Source organism: Petaurus breviceps, unplaced genomic scaffold, assembly GCF_028583685.1.
Source record: "Petaurus breviceps papuanus isolate PSGF00001 unplaced genomic scaffold, PetGlider_PUasm1.0 171, whole genome shotgun sequence".
Lineage (NCBI taxonomy): Eukaryota > Metazoa > Chordata > Mammalia > Diprotodontia > Petauridae > Petaurus > Petaurus breviceps.
Genome location: NW_027185754.1, coordinates 15,635,840 through 15,651,821, shown reverse-complemented (window position 1 = coordinate 15,651,821; position 15,982 = coordinate 15,635,840).

Sequence of the window (15,982 nt, the reverse complement as noted above, 5' to 3'; positions counted from 1 at the left end):
TGCTCTCTTGCTAATCCTTTCTAAAGAATGGGAGAAAGAGATGGTCCCCAAGACTCACTAATGGAGTAGAGAAGGAAGGATGAGCTTCTGTTACTCAGTGTAGAGTTTTGCTTCTCTCAGTACGCCTTCTTGACATAGCACTGTGTATGTCAGAAGGGGAAGGGGATTATGGGGAAGGGGCATTGAGATCACTTGGATGGCCCAATTTCTTAGCTTGGGTCTAAGAATGAAAAAGTACTAGCTTTCGCTCTCACTACTTTCATATATTAGTAGAAAATCTCTCTCCTTAGCCACTCTGTGCCTAGGGTCCAGCCTTACCCTCCATCAGAATTTGCCTGGGGTTGCATCTGCTTATGAACAGGAATGGTGATATTGGTGGAGAGAGGGACAATTCTCTTATATCTGCTATGATGGGTTCCCTGGAAGGACTATACACCGTCTCATTAGCACTTCACAAGCTAGAATAATTGGTTAAAATAGGAAGCTATCTTTATGTAGCTCTTCTTCCTTTCAAAGGCAAACTCCTAGAAAAGGCAATCTACTCTTTTCCTTGACTGTCTCTCCTCCCACTAATTTCTGAAATCCACCCAAATTGACTTTCAACCTTAGTGCTAAATTGAAATTGCTTTTTCAAGTTAATAATGGTTGTTAGAGATACTAGCCTAGTGAATGGCACACAGTAGACACTTAATAAGTGCTTGTTGAATGGAATTGCATAGCATTTTCTCAGTCCTCATCCTTCTTGACCTCTCTGTATTGACAGGGTTGACCACCTCCTCCTATATATTCTCTCCATCCTCAGTTTTTGAGACCCTTATCTTCTTTGGTTCTCTTCTTAACTGGCCAAACTCCTCAGTATCTGTTCCTGACTCAATATCCATATCCTATCCCATGAATGTGCACTCCAGGGATTGTTCCTCTCTCTCTCTCTCTCTCTCTCTCTCTCTGGAGGGAGGAAGGCAGGGCAATTGGGGTTAAGTGACTTGCCCAAGGTTTTTTGTGTTAAGTGTCTGAGGCCAGATTTGAACTCAGGTCCTCCTGACTCCAGGGCTGGTGCTCTGTTCACTGCACCACCTAGCCACCCCACCTCTCTTCTCTCTTAATACCTTCTCTCATTTATCTTACTAAAATATAAAAATGTATTCATTTTTTATCATCTCTACAGATGACTCTTCTGTGTGTGTGCATGTGTGTACATGTGCAAATATATGTGCGCATGTTGTGTATGTGTGTATGCACATGTGTACATGTGTATATGCATGTGTACATGTGCATGTGAATCGAGAGCCATATTCCTATATCACCAATGGCCTTTTGGAAATCTCCACATATGTGTTCCATTGACACTTTAAACTCAAAATGTGCAAAACAGGACTCATTACTGCCTCTTCCTAAATTCTTTTTTCTGTTGAGGGTAGTACCACTCTTTCAGTCATTTAGATTCATAACTTCAGAGTTATCCTTTTCCCCTTCCGTATCCTTCAACAGTTTGTAATTCTGTTGAGACTTTCTCCATAATATCTTGTGTATCTGCCTTCGTTATACCCCTATGAGAGCCACCATAGTCCAGGCCCTCGTTGTCTCTTGCTTGCACATTAAAATTAGTTTCCTAATTATATTCCCAGCTGTCAGTCTCTTCCCCCCTCCAAGTCATCCTTCTCACAGCTTCCAAAATAACCTTCCTAAAGCACAAGTCTGGCTAAGTCTTTCCCCCACTTGAGAACCTTCTGTGGTTACCTATTTTCTCTTGGATAAAATACAAAGTCTTCAGTTTAGCATTTGAAGTATTTCACAGTTTGGCTCTATTCTATTTCTTCTATGCAATCCATCCCCCATAATGGCTGCCAAATTGATATTCCTAAAACATAGATCTGAGCAAGTAACCCCATCCCTCCACCCAAAAAACTTCAGTGGCTCCCTATTGCCTCAAGTACACACTCCTTATTCTGGTGCTTAAAGGCTTCCACAATCTCCCTTTTTCCTTTTTAATGTTATTCCATAGTATCCCCCTCACACACACTCTTCATTTCAGTCAAACTGTCCTACTTACAGTTTTCCATACAAGACATTTCATCTCCTATCTTTATACAAGTGGTCTTAAGCATTTGGAATATAGTTTCTCCTCATCTCCACCTCATAAAATACCTTAACTTCTTTCAAAGAACAACTTTGGTGCCACATGCTACATGATGATTTTTCTTATCTCCTCCTCCTCAAATATTATCTCCTTCTTAAAAGTAACTTGCAATATATTGAACCCATTTTGTTTTCACTTATTTGTGTGTGTTGTATCTGCCCAATATACTATAAATTTCTTAAGGATGGAGATTGTTTAATTTGACTTTATGTACCCAATAACTAGCAGAGGACTTTGAATGCCATAGGTTACTAATGAATTTTTTTGTAAATAATAATTAAACTAATTTTGTAATAAATAAAATATTTCTTAATTCCAAGAGTCACTATTCCCATATTACAAATGAGAAAAATAAACAAGGAGCAAAGTAACCTACCTTGTACACACACAGTTTGTAAATTTCAGAGTCAACATACTAAAGACCTTTCATGGCATGAATTCTCTTTGATTATGACAAAGCATTGAGATTTGGAACTTACATTATTATTAGGCTCTCCCTTAGCATTACCTGGACATCCCTTTCTAAATGGACATCCTGTGCCCAGACTCATCCTTGAGACAGAAAGGCAACCTCTTCCTTCCCATTGAGTCACATGGTATTAGGGAGCAGGAGGAAGGAAGATGCTCACTTACAGCTCAGTAGTGATTTAAATACTCCTCCTGCTCAAAGGGGAATCTTGGATTTCATTAATTAATACATCAATAGAAGCCAATGGAGAAAAACACGTCTTGTTATCTGGTTTCTCAGATGCTAGACACTGGCTCATTAGCCTTAAGCATATCAACCCGATAACACTATTTATTCCATATAGAATAATGATCTACTTTCAGGGAATACTACACTGAGCAAAAGGAATGAATCCATCCATTATTACTGCTTAAACACACACGACACCCCCCCCGCCGCGCACACACACACACACACACACACACACATACACACTCAAACACTTCTTCCTGATGGAGGAAACCAGGACCAAAAGAGGCACAAAGATCAACTTCACAGAATAAAACCTAGGAAATTATCACACAAACTGATCTGAACTACTGTCCATCAAACTCCTCAGAATCTACCAACTGCCCATTTCTGTCCATCAGCCATCAGCAAATTACAAGATGATGTGACTCTTGGCCTGTTTATTCATAATATCATAGTCAAATTATCTTCAGAAAAGGCTTAACGTATAAAAATGTTACTCTATTGTCCTTGTGCTCGTTGGCACCAAAAATGAGTAGATGATTTTTTTTAATTTAGTTAAATAAGCAAATTATGAGATAGACAAAGCTATTATATACCACCCCATGATGTGTGGTAGTCATGAGGGATGTGCTTAGGCATAAATATTATGTTTATAATACAGACAGAATATTTCTAGTATCTAGTGTTTCTTTGGGTGTCTTACACCACAACAACAAAAAACAATAATAAGCCATGATATGAATGTATTTTCAGGCTTATACTCCAATATTTCAGTTCATTTTGGGTCTTAGTGATATTAGGCATTTTCTCCAGTCATATAGATTACAATCCCTTCATGTATTCATGCTTTCCCATTCTGAGTAAATCTCATCCATGACCAAAGGGCTTTACCTAAAGTACTGGCGGGGGGGGGGGGGTGCCTTTTTTTTCCTCTTTATATTTTCTACATATTAATGGAGCATGTGGTCTGAACTCTCAAGATATAGATGACTCATCAGATATATCTATAGATAGAAATATTTACATATATATATATATATATAAGCTATATCAGGAGGAGAAAGGGGGAAAGGACAAAGGAGGAGAAGGAAGAGAAGGAGAAAGAGTAAGTCATCTCTGCCTCCATGAATAATTGGGGAAGCAAGATCAGCAAATGGAAGGCATCACTTAATTATATTTCATCATGCCTGCTTGCTAAGTTGCGCAGTTTATCACATATGACCTCAGAGCAAGAAGAGATCACTGGGCTGCCATCATCAACAAAGTCTTTAGGGAAAATGTGGGCCTTGAAGGATAGATAGAATAGGGAACAGTGAAATGAGAGGACATTGATAGGGTGGAGATCTGACTAAAGACAAGGAAAGGAAATGAGAGGAAGACTAAGGAATACTTGTTAAGGTCAAGTAAACAATGAGGTTGGATGGACAGGATTGGACCAGGCTGCAGGAAACCTTACGAAGCTGGCAAAGAGTTTATAGCCTTGACTCAGAAGGTGAAAGGGAGCCATTGCAGGTTCTTGTTCATCAGAGGAACGTGATAGATATAATGTGTTAGAATATATCCTCACACAGGATACACTCCATTCATTTCAAAGTTTTTTGTTTTCTGACCACTAAAAATTTTAGAGAAAAGAAGCAAATATCTAAGCCAAAAAGGGTGTTTTCATCTTTGCAATGGGCCTATAATAGTACTGATGAGTAGACTTTGTCAGTTCTGTCTGGAAAAAAACGTGAGTTTTTCAAACAATACTGAAAGTACCACATATTTTCCAGTGAATTACTCCCCAAAGGTATGAGTCACTCATTCATTTACAGCCTTCTCTGAAACTGCCACATTCCTTAATTGAAATGACACTACAATGGCACTCTGACACAGTGCTCAATCCAACTACTGACCACAAAAGGACTTCAGATAAAGTGCCATTCTCTGGGACCAGTGGCCATTGGGAGGGAATCTTGTGGAGTAGTCATTAGAAGAATCTTTTTTTTTTTTCCAAAGTAGCAAAAAGCAACAATCCACACTTAAGAACAATCACATGTAAAATTGGATTTATATATCCTCACACCATAGAGGTTGTCCCATCCAGTGAAGACGAAGCGACTTGGGAAGCAAAGAGAAAGCACACAAGGGCGAAGCTCTGAGGCCACTGTGACTAGAAGCCACGCTGATGTCTACACTGGACGCAGTCAAATCTGAAATGGAATTTTGTACATCATCAACCAAAAGGCTCCAAAGAGTTGGTGAGGGTGGTGATGTTCATTTTCTGCCCTGTCTCCCTAAGTCACCTCAGTGCCTCCAGGTCAGATCAGAGAGGGCTAGTACTGGTGCTGGGCCAGAGATTCACTGGGAAAATAATAGGATGATTTTGTTTCAGAACTTTTCCATGTCCTTTTCTTGGTCCCCTCCACAACACGGATCTGTGGTCGGCCTCCTCAGGCAGGGATAAAACCACTAAGATAAAGTGGAAAAACATTGTGGATTGAGAGTCCAAAGACCCACATTCAGATGCTGCTTCTAGGTGATGTTGTGTAAGTCACAACCTTTGTGAGCTGGGATTTTGTCATTTGTAAAATGACAGGATTGGACTTGAGGGCTTCTTTAAACCTGGCCTCAGACATTTATTAGAGTATGACCCTGGGCAAGTCACTTAACCTGTTTGCCTCAGTTTTCTCAACTGAAAAATGGGGATAGTAACAGTATCTACCTCAAAGGTTTGTTGTGAGAATCAAATGAAAGAATATTTGTAAGGCACTTAGCACAGTGCCTAGCACATAGTAGGCGCTATATAAATGCTTACTCCTTTCTCTTGCCTTCCCTTTCCCTTGATTCTAAAAAATATGATCCTATATAGTATTTGACAGGACAGCAAAGCCCAGTTTGAAAATATGTCCATCTTAGTCTACTTTCCATCCTCTAAACCATCAGTTCTCAAAGTTTTTTGACTAAAGATCTTTTTATAGCATTAACATGTGAATTATATCTATCGATATTTACTGTATTAGAAATGAAAATGTTGGGGTGGCCAGGTGGCTCAGCGAATAAGAGCATCAGCCCCAGTGTCAGGATGACCTGGGGGATCGAATCTGGGCTCAGATACTTAGCACCACACCCAGAAATAACTGGCCATGTAACCTTGAGCACATTACTTAACCCCAATTGCTTAAAAAAAAAAAGAAATGAAAATGTCAGTATTATTATGAAAATTATTTTGACCTAAGAGAGTGCTACAAAGAGTCTCAGGGACCTCATAGGATCCCCAGACCACACTGTGAAAACCACTGCTCTACTCTACTCCTGGGTTGGAGGAGCAGGGACTGGATGGGACAACCTCTATGGTTCATTTACTTGACATCATAAGGAGAGGTGTCTTCATGCCCTCACTTAAGTTGAACCATCAGTAGTAAAAGTCACAGCACCTTGCATTTTTTTATGTTCTCAGTGATTCCTAGAATTTAATGCAACTCCATTTTCTTTTCCCATAAATGTTGAATATGAGTGTTAATCTGGTCTCACCAATATTAATATTGTCCTACCCAGAGGTAACATGGTCTAGGTTAAGGAAAAAAACATTCTGGACTTGGAAGCTAGAAAAATGTGGGTATGAATCTTGTTCCTGACATACTATCTGCATAATGGCTAGTTCATTTTAACCTCACACAGCTTTAGTTTTCTCATCTGCAAAATAGGGACAATAATATTTCTAGCACCCACAACTCCTAAGACTGTTAAGTGTTGTGATTTCAAATGAGATAATATATGGGGTGTCCCAAAAGTCTTAGTGCAGAAAACTCCACTAATACTTTTGGTATGCCCTGTATTTTAGACAAACTATTTTCTAAGCTTTAAAGCACAATATAAATGTCACTTGCTATTATGATTATTATCCATCCAGATTTCATTTCCCCTCCATTTGGGGGTCAGTCTCCTATCTCTTCAAAAGACCATATCCATTGGCAACTCCAAACACTTACTTATGCTATTCCCCTTGTTGGAAGTAACCTTCCATTTCTGCTAACTATCCTTCAAGGTCAAGAGTAGCTCAATGTCACTGTTTCCAAGAAGCCTTCCCTGATTATTCGGTCATGCTCCATTTTCCCTTTTACTGAAGCCCTACAACACTCCCTGACTGCATCATTCTTGTGGGGTAGTGTTCTTCAGCAAAGTATAAGATTCACTAGTCTGGAAAATCTGGGGAAGCAGAGCTTCATCTCACACATCCTTCATATGGCACTTATTCTGTCCTGTGTTCATACATGTTGAGTTCTAGACTTTCAGCAGCTCATTCCTAGCAAGCATATTAATAGATTGCCAGGTCCAACTTTTCCTCCCTTAGAAACTGAAACATTTTTATTAACACTCTAACATCCCTTTCAATTCCAAATTCTGTGATTCTTTGAACTGTCTCAGAGGGGGAAAGGGACAGTGTGGAACAATGGAAAGGATATGAGATTTGGAGTCCTAGGACTTTGGTTAGAATCCCATCTCTGCCACTTGCCACATTTGACCATGGACAAGTTACTTCTCTGAGCTTCATTTTCCTTATCTATAAAATGGGTTCTTTTTTGTTAATAAGATAGCCCCTAAGGTCCATTTCAACTCTGCATTTATGATTCCATGACGTGACTGAATTCACACAGTGAGTTAATAACAGGATAGTGCTTAGGATCCATCTCTACTAATTCCCCTTCTGCTGATGTCTCCCCACCATGCTATATTACAGATACAAAATGACCAAATGAATCCTTCTTCTCCCCACCCTGCCCTCAAAAAGAGTGGAGGGCCATTTTACTTTGTTTTTTGTAATGAACCAGTAGTTTTGAGATCTGTGATCATGTGTCAACCCTTTTTTACAGCTTAAACTCAACTGGTTTGCATTAAGCACCTACTATGTTCCAGGCACTGTCCTAGGTGAAAGTGATATTAAGATAAAAATGAAACAGTCCTCACACTCCAAGAAGCGACATTTTCTCAGGAGAGATGACACGTGGATACATAGCATATTGAAAATATCTACACAATCTATACAATGTGAATGCGTGGGGGAGGGGAGAACACTGGCAGCAGGAGAATCAGGAAAGCCTCATATAGAAGACGTCACTCAGGCAGAATTTGGAAGGAAACAGGGACTTGATTTGAAAAGGCAGAGGTGAGGCAGTGGGAAGCCATCCTGGGGATCAGGAATGGAGAGAGATGAATGCAATGAGGAGAGATTTATACCATCTTGCCTTCCACTCCCTCCCTTATAGAATGCATCCCCTTCTCGTTCTATTCTGAGACTCTCCCAGCCGGTCCCTGCTGAGCAAGGCTTGTTGTTTTCCATTGTTAAGCAAAGTCTGATTTACTCCTTCCAATGTTCCAGAGGCCCCTTCTGTTTCCGCCTTCAGGTATGTGATGTTCCTGTTCCCCAATTCAAAGCAAGGGGAAGGGGGGAGGAAAAATGCATATGGATATCCACTATTTGTATTTATCCTCTACCACCCCAACTCCTGAATATTCTCATCTTGAAGTTTAGTCATCTGTTTTTGTACATGGTCCTGACATAGAATATGTCGCTGTCATTCCAGTTTCCTTTCTTTTTTTAGAATGGACATTTGAATTCATCAGTTCAGAGGAACTCCCAGGGAGGAAGCCCCCTCCACCTAAGCACACTAGCATCTGCTGAAGGTGCCTGGGGGGGCACTGAGAGGTTAAGTGATTTGTCCAGAGTCACACCGCTGGTATTCATCAGAAGGGGGATTTGAATTTAGGTTTTCTTGCTTCCAAGGCCAGCACTATCCACTGAGTTGTGACTGCTTAAAAATAATTACTATTCTTTTTATAAATTCTTAAATAAGAATGATAACTCATACATATGGTACTTCATAATTTACACGCTGCTTTTTGCACATTGTATCATTTAATCTTCATTAAAATAAAGTTATTTGTATTAAAATCTTTTGTTTATTCAACTCTCATTTAATCCCCACAGCCATCCTACAAAGTAAGTGGTAGGAAAGTTATTAACTTCTCTCAGTTTTATTATGCCCACTTTGCAGATGAGGAAACTTAGTGATTTGCCCAGGATCATGCAAGTAATTGTCATGAGAAAGACCTAATTTCAAGCCTGTAATCTTCCACAATGTACAATGCTTTTTATACTCTATTATATAAATCTAATCTGAGAACATATTAATAATTGATCATATAAGATTTTCATAAGGTTGTAGGACATTAGGATCATAGATATAGATATGACAGGAGTACAGGAAAGACCAAATGGCTGAAGAATATCTGCGGCCCAGATCTCAGTATCCATATGAATGAACATCCTGTAGAATTTTTCCTGCAATAACTGTATCTGAGATAGAAGATACAGAGGGACGATGAGTTGGGCCCACAGAAGAAAAGGAGGAGCAGAATGGGTTGAACTGCTTTTGGTCAATTTCTAAGTCCTTGCCTTGACTCCAAGCTTCCCAACACAGCCAAGGCCCATCTTTACAACACAGTCATTTCACAGGCTTGTATGTACCAGAATATCTGCAACACCACTCCCTCTGAAGAACCCAAGATGACCAGGACAAGTCCTGGGGAGGATTATGGCAGGTGTGCAAGCAAGCTGAATGCATAATCAGTGAGGAACTTGGAAGAATAGGAGTGAAGTTGTTGACAAAGACCTGTATGACAAAGAGGTTGGTTAATCATGTGGTAAGAACCAAGGTTGACAGGTGGATGCTTGGTGATCTCAGCACCAAGGTTCAATGAACATTGAATTTCCATGACTTCAATTAACATCTCTGTGAGGATGATTCCCTGATCTATACAGCCATCTCTTAACTCTCTCCTTAGCTTCAATCTCATTTCATCAACTATCTCTAACTCAATAGCCTATAGACATCTCAAAGTCAACACGTCCAGGACAGAACTCATTATTTTTCCTCCTAAAATTGTCCACTCTTCCAAACTAATATGTTTACTATAGAGAAAACCACCACTCCTCTCGTCACCCAGGTTTGCAACATTTGCATCATCCTGACTAAACAACAACAACAATCGCAACCACCAACTTGATATAATTCTTTCTTTGTTCAATGAGAATTGAAGCTTCACCTTGAAGACCTGTCAGGGATACTGCAGAAAGGAAGGAAGTTGAACTCCCTTTCATGTTAAAGAATACCTGAGAACCTAAAAACACTTGGAGCCTTGGTCTGTACCCACAGGTAAAAACAGTGAAGAGTGAAAGCCCAGATATTTGGAAGACAAACTTCACCCACTTTCGTGTTTTACCCGAGGCTTGCCCTGTTTTTGTTTAGCCATACACACAAAGGAAAACTGTGTACAGCTGGAGGCCAGTATCTTTGGTGGCTGCACAAGACAACTGCTGAGAGTCACTCCTGCCCCCATCCCTTCTTTTGCTCTCAGAGAGCCTTTTCAGGGATACTCATTGGTGTCTGCGTGTCACCCCACTCTAACTGTGGCTCTAAGAAGCTGGAAGATGCATAGTGGCCATATCCCATTAAAACCATCTTTGCAGATGAGCTAAAAGAATGCTGAGGGTGACTAACAGGCCTTTCAGTTAAGGGGATGTCTGCCCCAAGTATGTAAAGACATCCCCCAGCAGAATAGGTAGATGAAAACAATTTTTCCAATGGCTGTTGTTCAAGAGTGCATAGAAGGGAGAAAGGTGTAAGAAGACTGGAAAGATAGAAGGAGCGATGTTATGAAGGACTTCTAAAGCCAAACTGAAGCTTTTATCTTTGATCCTGGAGGTAATAGGGGACCACTGCAGTTTATTGAATGGAGAGGAGGGGTGAAATGGCCAGAAGTGCTTTAGGAGGATCAGTTTGACAGCTGAGTGGAAGATGGGCTAGAGTAAGGCAAGACTGGAGGCAGGGAGATCCACCAGCAGGTCATTGCAATGGTCTAAGCGTGAGGTAAGGAAGTGTAATGTTAAGAGAATTTGAAGATCTTCTCTGCCCCTTACAGACCTTGTGACCTGCTTTGAGTTTTGGTATGGCCCACAGCTTGAGTCACTTGGAGCCCAAGGTGGGAGGAGCTTGCCTAAGGGGAGGAGTAAGAATGGTACAACAGGAAGAGAAAGTGAGGCAGAGCTGCTAACATGAGTGAGAGAGGGAGGAATTTTGCCTAGGATTGTTTGTTTGTGGGGAGGCCTAACAGAGGGAAGGCTTGGGGATGTCAGCACTCCCAGGATTGTTGATATGTATAAACTTCTTTGTTACCGTGATGGAATTGGTTTTCTGGTATCTGAATAAATATCTTGGTTTCATCTTTGAGGAAGAGAGTTTGTTATATTTTGTTTTTCAGCCCTGGAAATAGGTCTGCATATCCATAGTAGCTACTATGGATATTGCATTGGCGATATAGGAGGGCCTGCACCAGCATGGAGGCAGCATCAAAGCACCAAAGGTATATATGAGAGATATTTCCAAGGTAGAATTGACAGGACTTAACAACTGATTGCCTATATTGGTATCCTCCCAGTGTTGAGAGAAAGAAAAAAAAGGAAAGCTTTCATTGGCTTTCCAGAGTATGTTGGATGGAACCCCTATAGTGAACTTTGGAAAATATAGGGTTGGATTGGAAGATATGGAAGAGTAACTTCCTATATCATAGAAAGGAACTCCTTAGGTGATGAAAACCTAGACCGATTTGAATACTTGAGGGATTTTAAAAAACATTTAATCTAATGTTCTCATTTTACAGAAAAGAAAATGAGGCCCAGAGGGGTTAGGTGAATTATTCAAGATAACATTGACAAGAAATTGACAATATGCATTGGAACATAGCCTGCTGATTTGGAATCATTTCTACTGATTTTGTATAAACTCGATATATGTTTCTATCTGTACATGTTGCCATTATCAAACTTTAAGGTGCTTGTGGGTAGGGACCATTTCCCTTTTGTCTTTGCTTCCCTGGCTTTAGCACAGTGTCTGGGACATTGCTGGCATTTTATCAGACACTTGTGAATTGATTGATTGAGGGTAACCATTTTCAGTCCCCTATCCCTATACTATTGCTATATGGCATGGCTTCCCTCTCTATAAAATTTGTAAACCATAAGAGGGGTGGGGATGGAGGTTGGGATGTGAAACTAAATGACCTCAAAGGGTACTTTCAGCCCTTCAGTTCTGTGATTCCATGATTTCAATGCACTTTCAGTTTTTTATAGTTTTTTTTAAGATTGTCCAAACTGGAATTTCACTCCTGTTTTTATCAGTGTGTGTGTGTGTGTGTGTGTGTGTGCATGTGTGTGTGTGTATGTGTGTGTGTGTTTTCTGAAGGGTGGTACTGGAAAAGAGTTGAATGGGGAAAACATCCCTCAGAAGAAGGCAATTAGGGCAGGAGAGTATATTGGATTAAAAATGGTCATTTCTAACAAATGTTCTATGTATTGTATTCCTTGTCAGCCAGGACTCCACATGGTGTCTGCTGGACCAGATGTGGAATCATTTCCATTTCTTTCTTCAAGTTCTAGGGAATCTAAGTGCTGAGGGTCTTTGGAAAGGGACATGATTCACACACCAGCAAACCAGACTCCAAACCACCTGCTCCAACCACCCTGCTTAGTCTATGGTACAGAGCCATGACCTCAAGAGGCTAGTGTCTCCCTGGGTGGATCTATTACATGCATTAAAATAATTTACACCCAGCCCTATAAAGTGCTTAACTCGTCATGGCATCATCTATTCTAAAAGCATTCCTCTGCATCGTGAATTATTTTTGAAGTATTTATGTGGACCTCACTGAAAATCACCCTAGTCAGCAAAGTGGGAAATGAAAAATCATTAAGAGAAGGTGGTGACCCCAAGGTCATGGGCATGAATCTGACTTAGGTTAGGAGGGCTAAAGAGCGAGGCTAGTGGAATGTGGGATGACTGCTGTGTGGAGAAGTGGGAGGTTCTGGCTTCAGCCTGTCCTCACTAAACTGACCTCTTCTATCGCTGATCAATCTCCTTGGGAGGGGTGGGATCTCCTCTAGGGAGCCTGGGTCACTTGGGTCTTCCTGAGATCCTTGTGTTACCCTTTCTAAGGAGATGCTGGAGTTCAGAGGCAATTAAATATCACCTTTCACAAGTTTCCTCATAGACAAGTATCTAGTCATTGACTGAAGAAATAACTCAAATTTCCTAAGAAATCTGAAATTGGGATCAGATTCTATCCTTCTACTTCCTGATGTGTCTGCCCTTTCACAGTTTAGGCAGATTAGTCAAGTTAATTTGAAATTCTATTTGGTCTCTTTATGGGCTTTGCCTTCATAGTTTCTTTGCCTCCTGACACCTATGGCCTGAAGTTTAGTGGGCATTGCCACAGTTTGATGCTAAATAGCATTTCTCTTTAAATCCTAGTTCCTGGAATTTTTTTTTCAGTAGTAGGGAGGGTTTTTTTTTCTGGTCTTGCAAAGTTCCTCAGTGGTTCCCAGTCTTCAAGATCAAGTTCTCTCCCTACTTCCTCCATGAAGCCTTCTATGATTACTCTGCCCTTCCCTCATCTCCTCTGTCTCTGAACCCCTAGTCAGTCCCAACACTCTACCACTTATAATATCTCCAGTTGCTTAGGGGTCATAACACACAATGAATGACAGGGACCAGATCAAAAAAAGATTTGACAAGCTGGAGTTTTAAACTGAATCTAAAGAGATCAAATTTAAGAGGAGTAAATATAGAAAAAAAAAACAGGTAAAGGGAGGCGAGTTAGATAGCAATTTGTGTGGAAAAGATCTGGGAAGTTTAGTGGACTATAGACTCAATATGAGACAGAAATATAATATGGCACTAGAAAAAAATATTTCAATCTTTGAGTACATTAAGAGAAGCCTAATTTCCCGGAATATTGAGGAGACAGTGCCTATGTCCTGGTCATCAGTCACCTAGAGTGCTGTGATCAGTTCTGGGCCCCACAATTTAAGATGTACACAGACAAACTGGAAATGAGTACCATTGGTGGAAGAAATTTAAAAAAATTAACCTGGAGAATAAAAACAAACAACAAAAAACCTTAATTGTTATCTTCCAATACTTGAAGGGCTCTCATGGGTAGAGAGAAGTATTTATTAAGCACAGGCACTGTGTTAAGCACTTTGCAACAATTATCTCATTGGATCCTTACAACAGCCCTGGAAGGTAGGTGCTACTGTCCCCATTTTACACTTGAGGAAATTGAGGCGAGGAAAAATTAAGTGACTTGCTCAGCATTATACAGTAGTCAGAGTCTGAGGCCTGATTTGAACTTGGATCTTTCTGACTCTAGGCCTAGAATTTTGTCTAGGTGCCTCCAGGTGCTGGAAGAGGGAGTAGATATATTCTGTCTAACTGCATAAGACAAATTTAAACCTTATGTCAAGAAAAAAAAATCCCTAAGAATATGAGTTGTTTCAAAGTGAAAGGAGCTTCAGGGATTACAAGGTCTGGAAGCACAGGATGGAGGACCACTTGTCAGGCAAGTCATAATGGAAAATCCCCATCAGATGTGAGGTGGCCAAGATGACCACTAACTGTTTTTCCAACACTGAAGTCCTAGGATTCTTCTGGTGGCTTGAAATCAAGCTCACTAGCAAAGACCGTGCCTTGTCTTGTATCGCCCCCATAGTACCCAACGTGAGGCCAAGCGTGCAGAAGGTATTCAGCAAGTCTGTGTTGACTGACTGACCAATCTGGACAAGTCACATCCTCTCTGAGCTCTGACTTCTGCATGAATATTAACACACTAAATGATAGGAGCTGAGGGGGATGAACTGGATGGCCTTTAAGGTCCTTTTCAACTTGAAACCTATACTTTTATCAATGAAACAACAAGGATTTGTGAAGTGCCTACTGGGTATCAGGCATCATGGGAAGCACTGGACGTACAAAGACAAAGCAAAAATGGGCCCTGCCTCCAAGGAGCTTGCATTCTATTCCTGGAGACATGTGTGCAAACCAGGACATAAAAGACAGCTGCAGATCAGGTAGAAAGCAGCATTAGCTGAGAGCTAGGTGGTGCAGTGGACAGAGCCCTGGACCAGTCAAGAAGACTCATCTTTCTGAGTTCTGATCCAGATGTCAGATACTCAGACACATTAGCTGTGTGACCCTGGGCAAGTCACTTAACTCTGTTTTCTTCAGTTTCTTCATCTGTAGAATGAGCTGGAGAAGGAAGTGGTAAACCACTCCAGTATCTTTGCAAAGAAAACCCCAAAATAGGGTCACAAAGCATCAGATATGACTGAAAAACAATTTAACAACAACAACTAAACTTTAGCAGGGAAGATACTAGCAGCTGGGGAGACTGGGGAAGACCTTCTTCAGGAAGTAGAACTTGAGAGGAATCTTAAAGGAAGCCGGGAATATGGAAATATTTTACACAATTGCATGTGTATAACCTATATCTGATTGCTTACAGTCTCAGAGAAAGAGGAGGGGAGGAAGGGAGGAAAGATAGAATTTGGAACTCAAAAATTTTTTTTAAAAGTTAAAAATTGTGTTAACATGTAATTGAGGGGCAGGAATTAAATATTATTTTTCAAAAAAGGGAATCCAGGGATTCTGAGTCTGAGGTTAGGAAGGAAAGTACTCCGTATACTTACCAATTGGGCACAGTAATAATAATTGCTGATACATATAGAATTGTTTTCCATTCTATAAAGTGCTTTCTTTTTTCTTTACAGCTCTGTGATGCTGATGCTATGAGTATTATTAGCTCCGGTTATAGATAAGGAAACTGAGGCTCAGAGCAGTTTGGTGACTTGGCCAGAATCACACACCAAGTTATATCAGAGGCAGAATTCTAACTCCATATTTCCAGCATTCTTTTCACTACACCACATGGAAGAGGAGAATGTGATTTGGAATCATATCTCAAATATAATTAACACTTTGTGGTATGATGGTAGGGGACGGAAGAGAGCAAATTACCTTCTCTCTCCCTTCTGTTGTGGAAGGAGACTGCTATGGCTTAATTTCCAAATGCTGTTTTCCGCCCGAATCACTGCTTATTTCCATTGCTTGGATTATTGGCATTTAACCCCGTAATGAGTCAAAGAGAGGACATCCATCCTCATTCACATTAATGTAGTTCATAGCCCATTCCAGGGGGTGGTGGTGTGGCCTTCACAGAGGAAACTCTAAAGCTACCATATTTCACAAATTTTTTTTTTTTGGCTTTTTTTC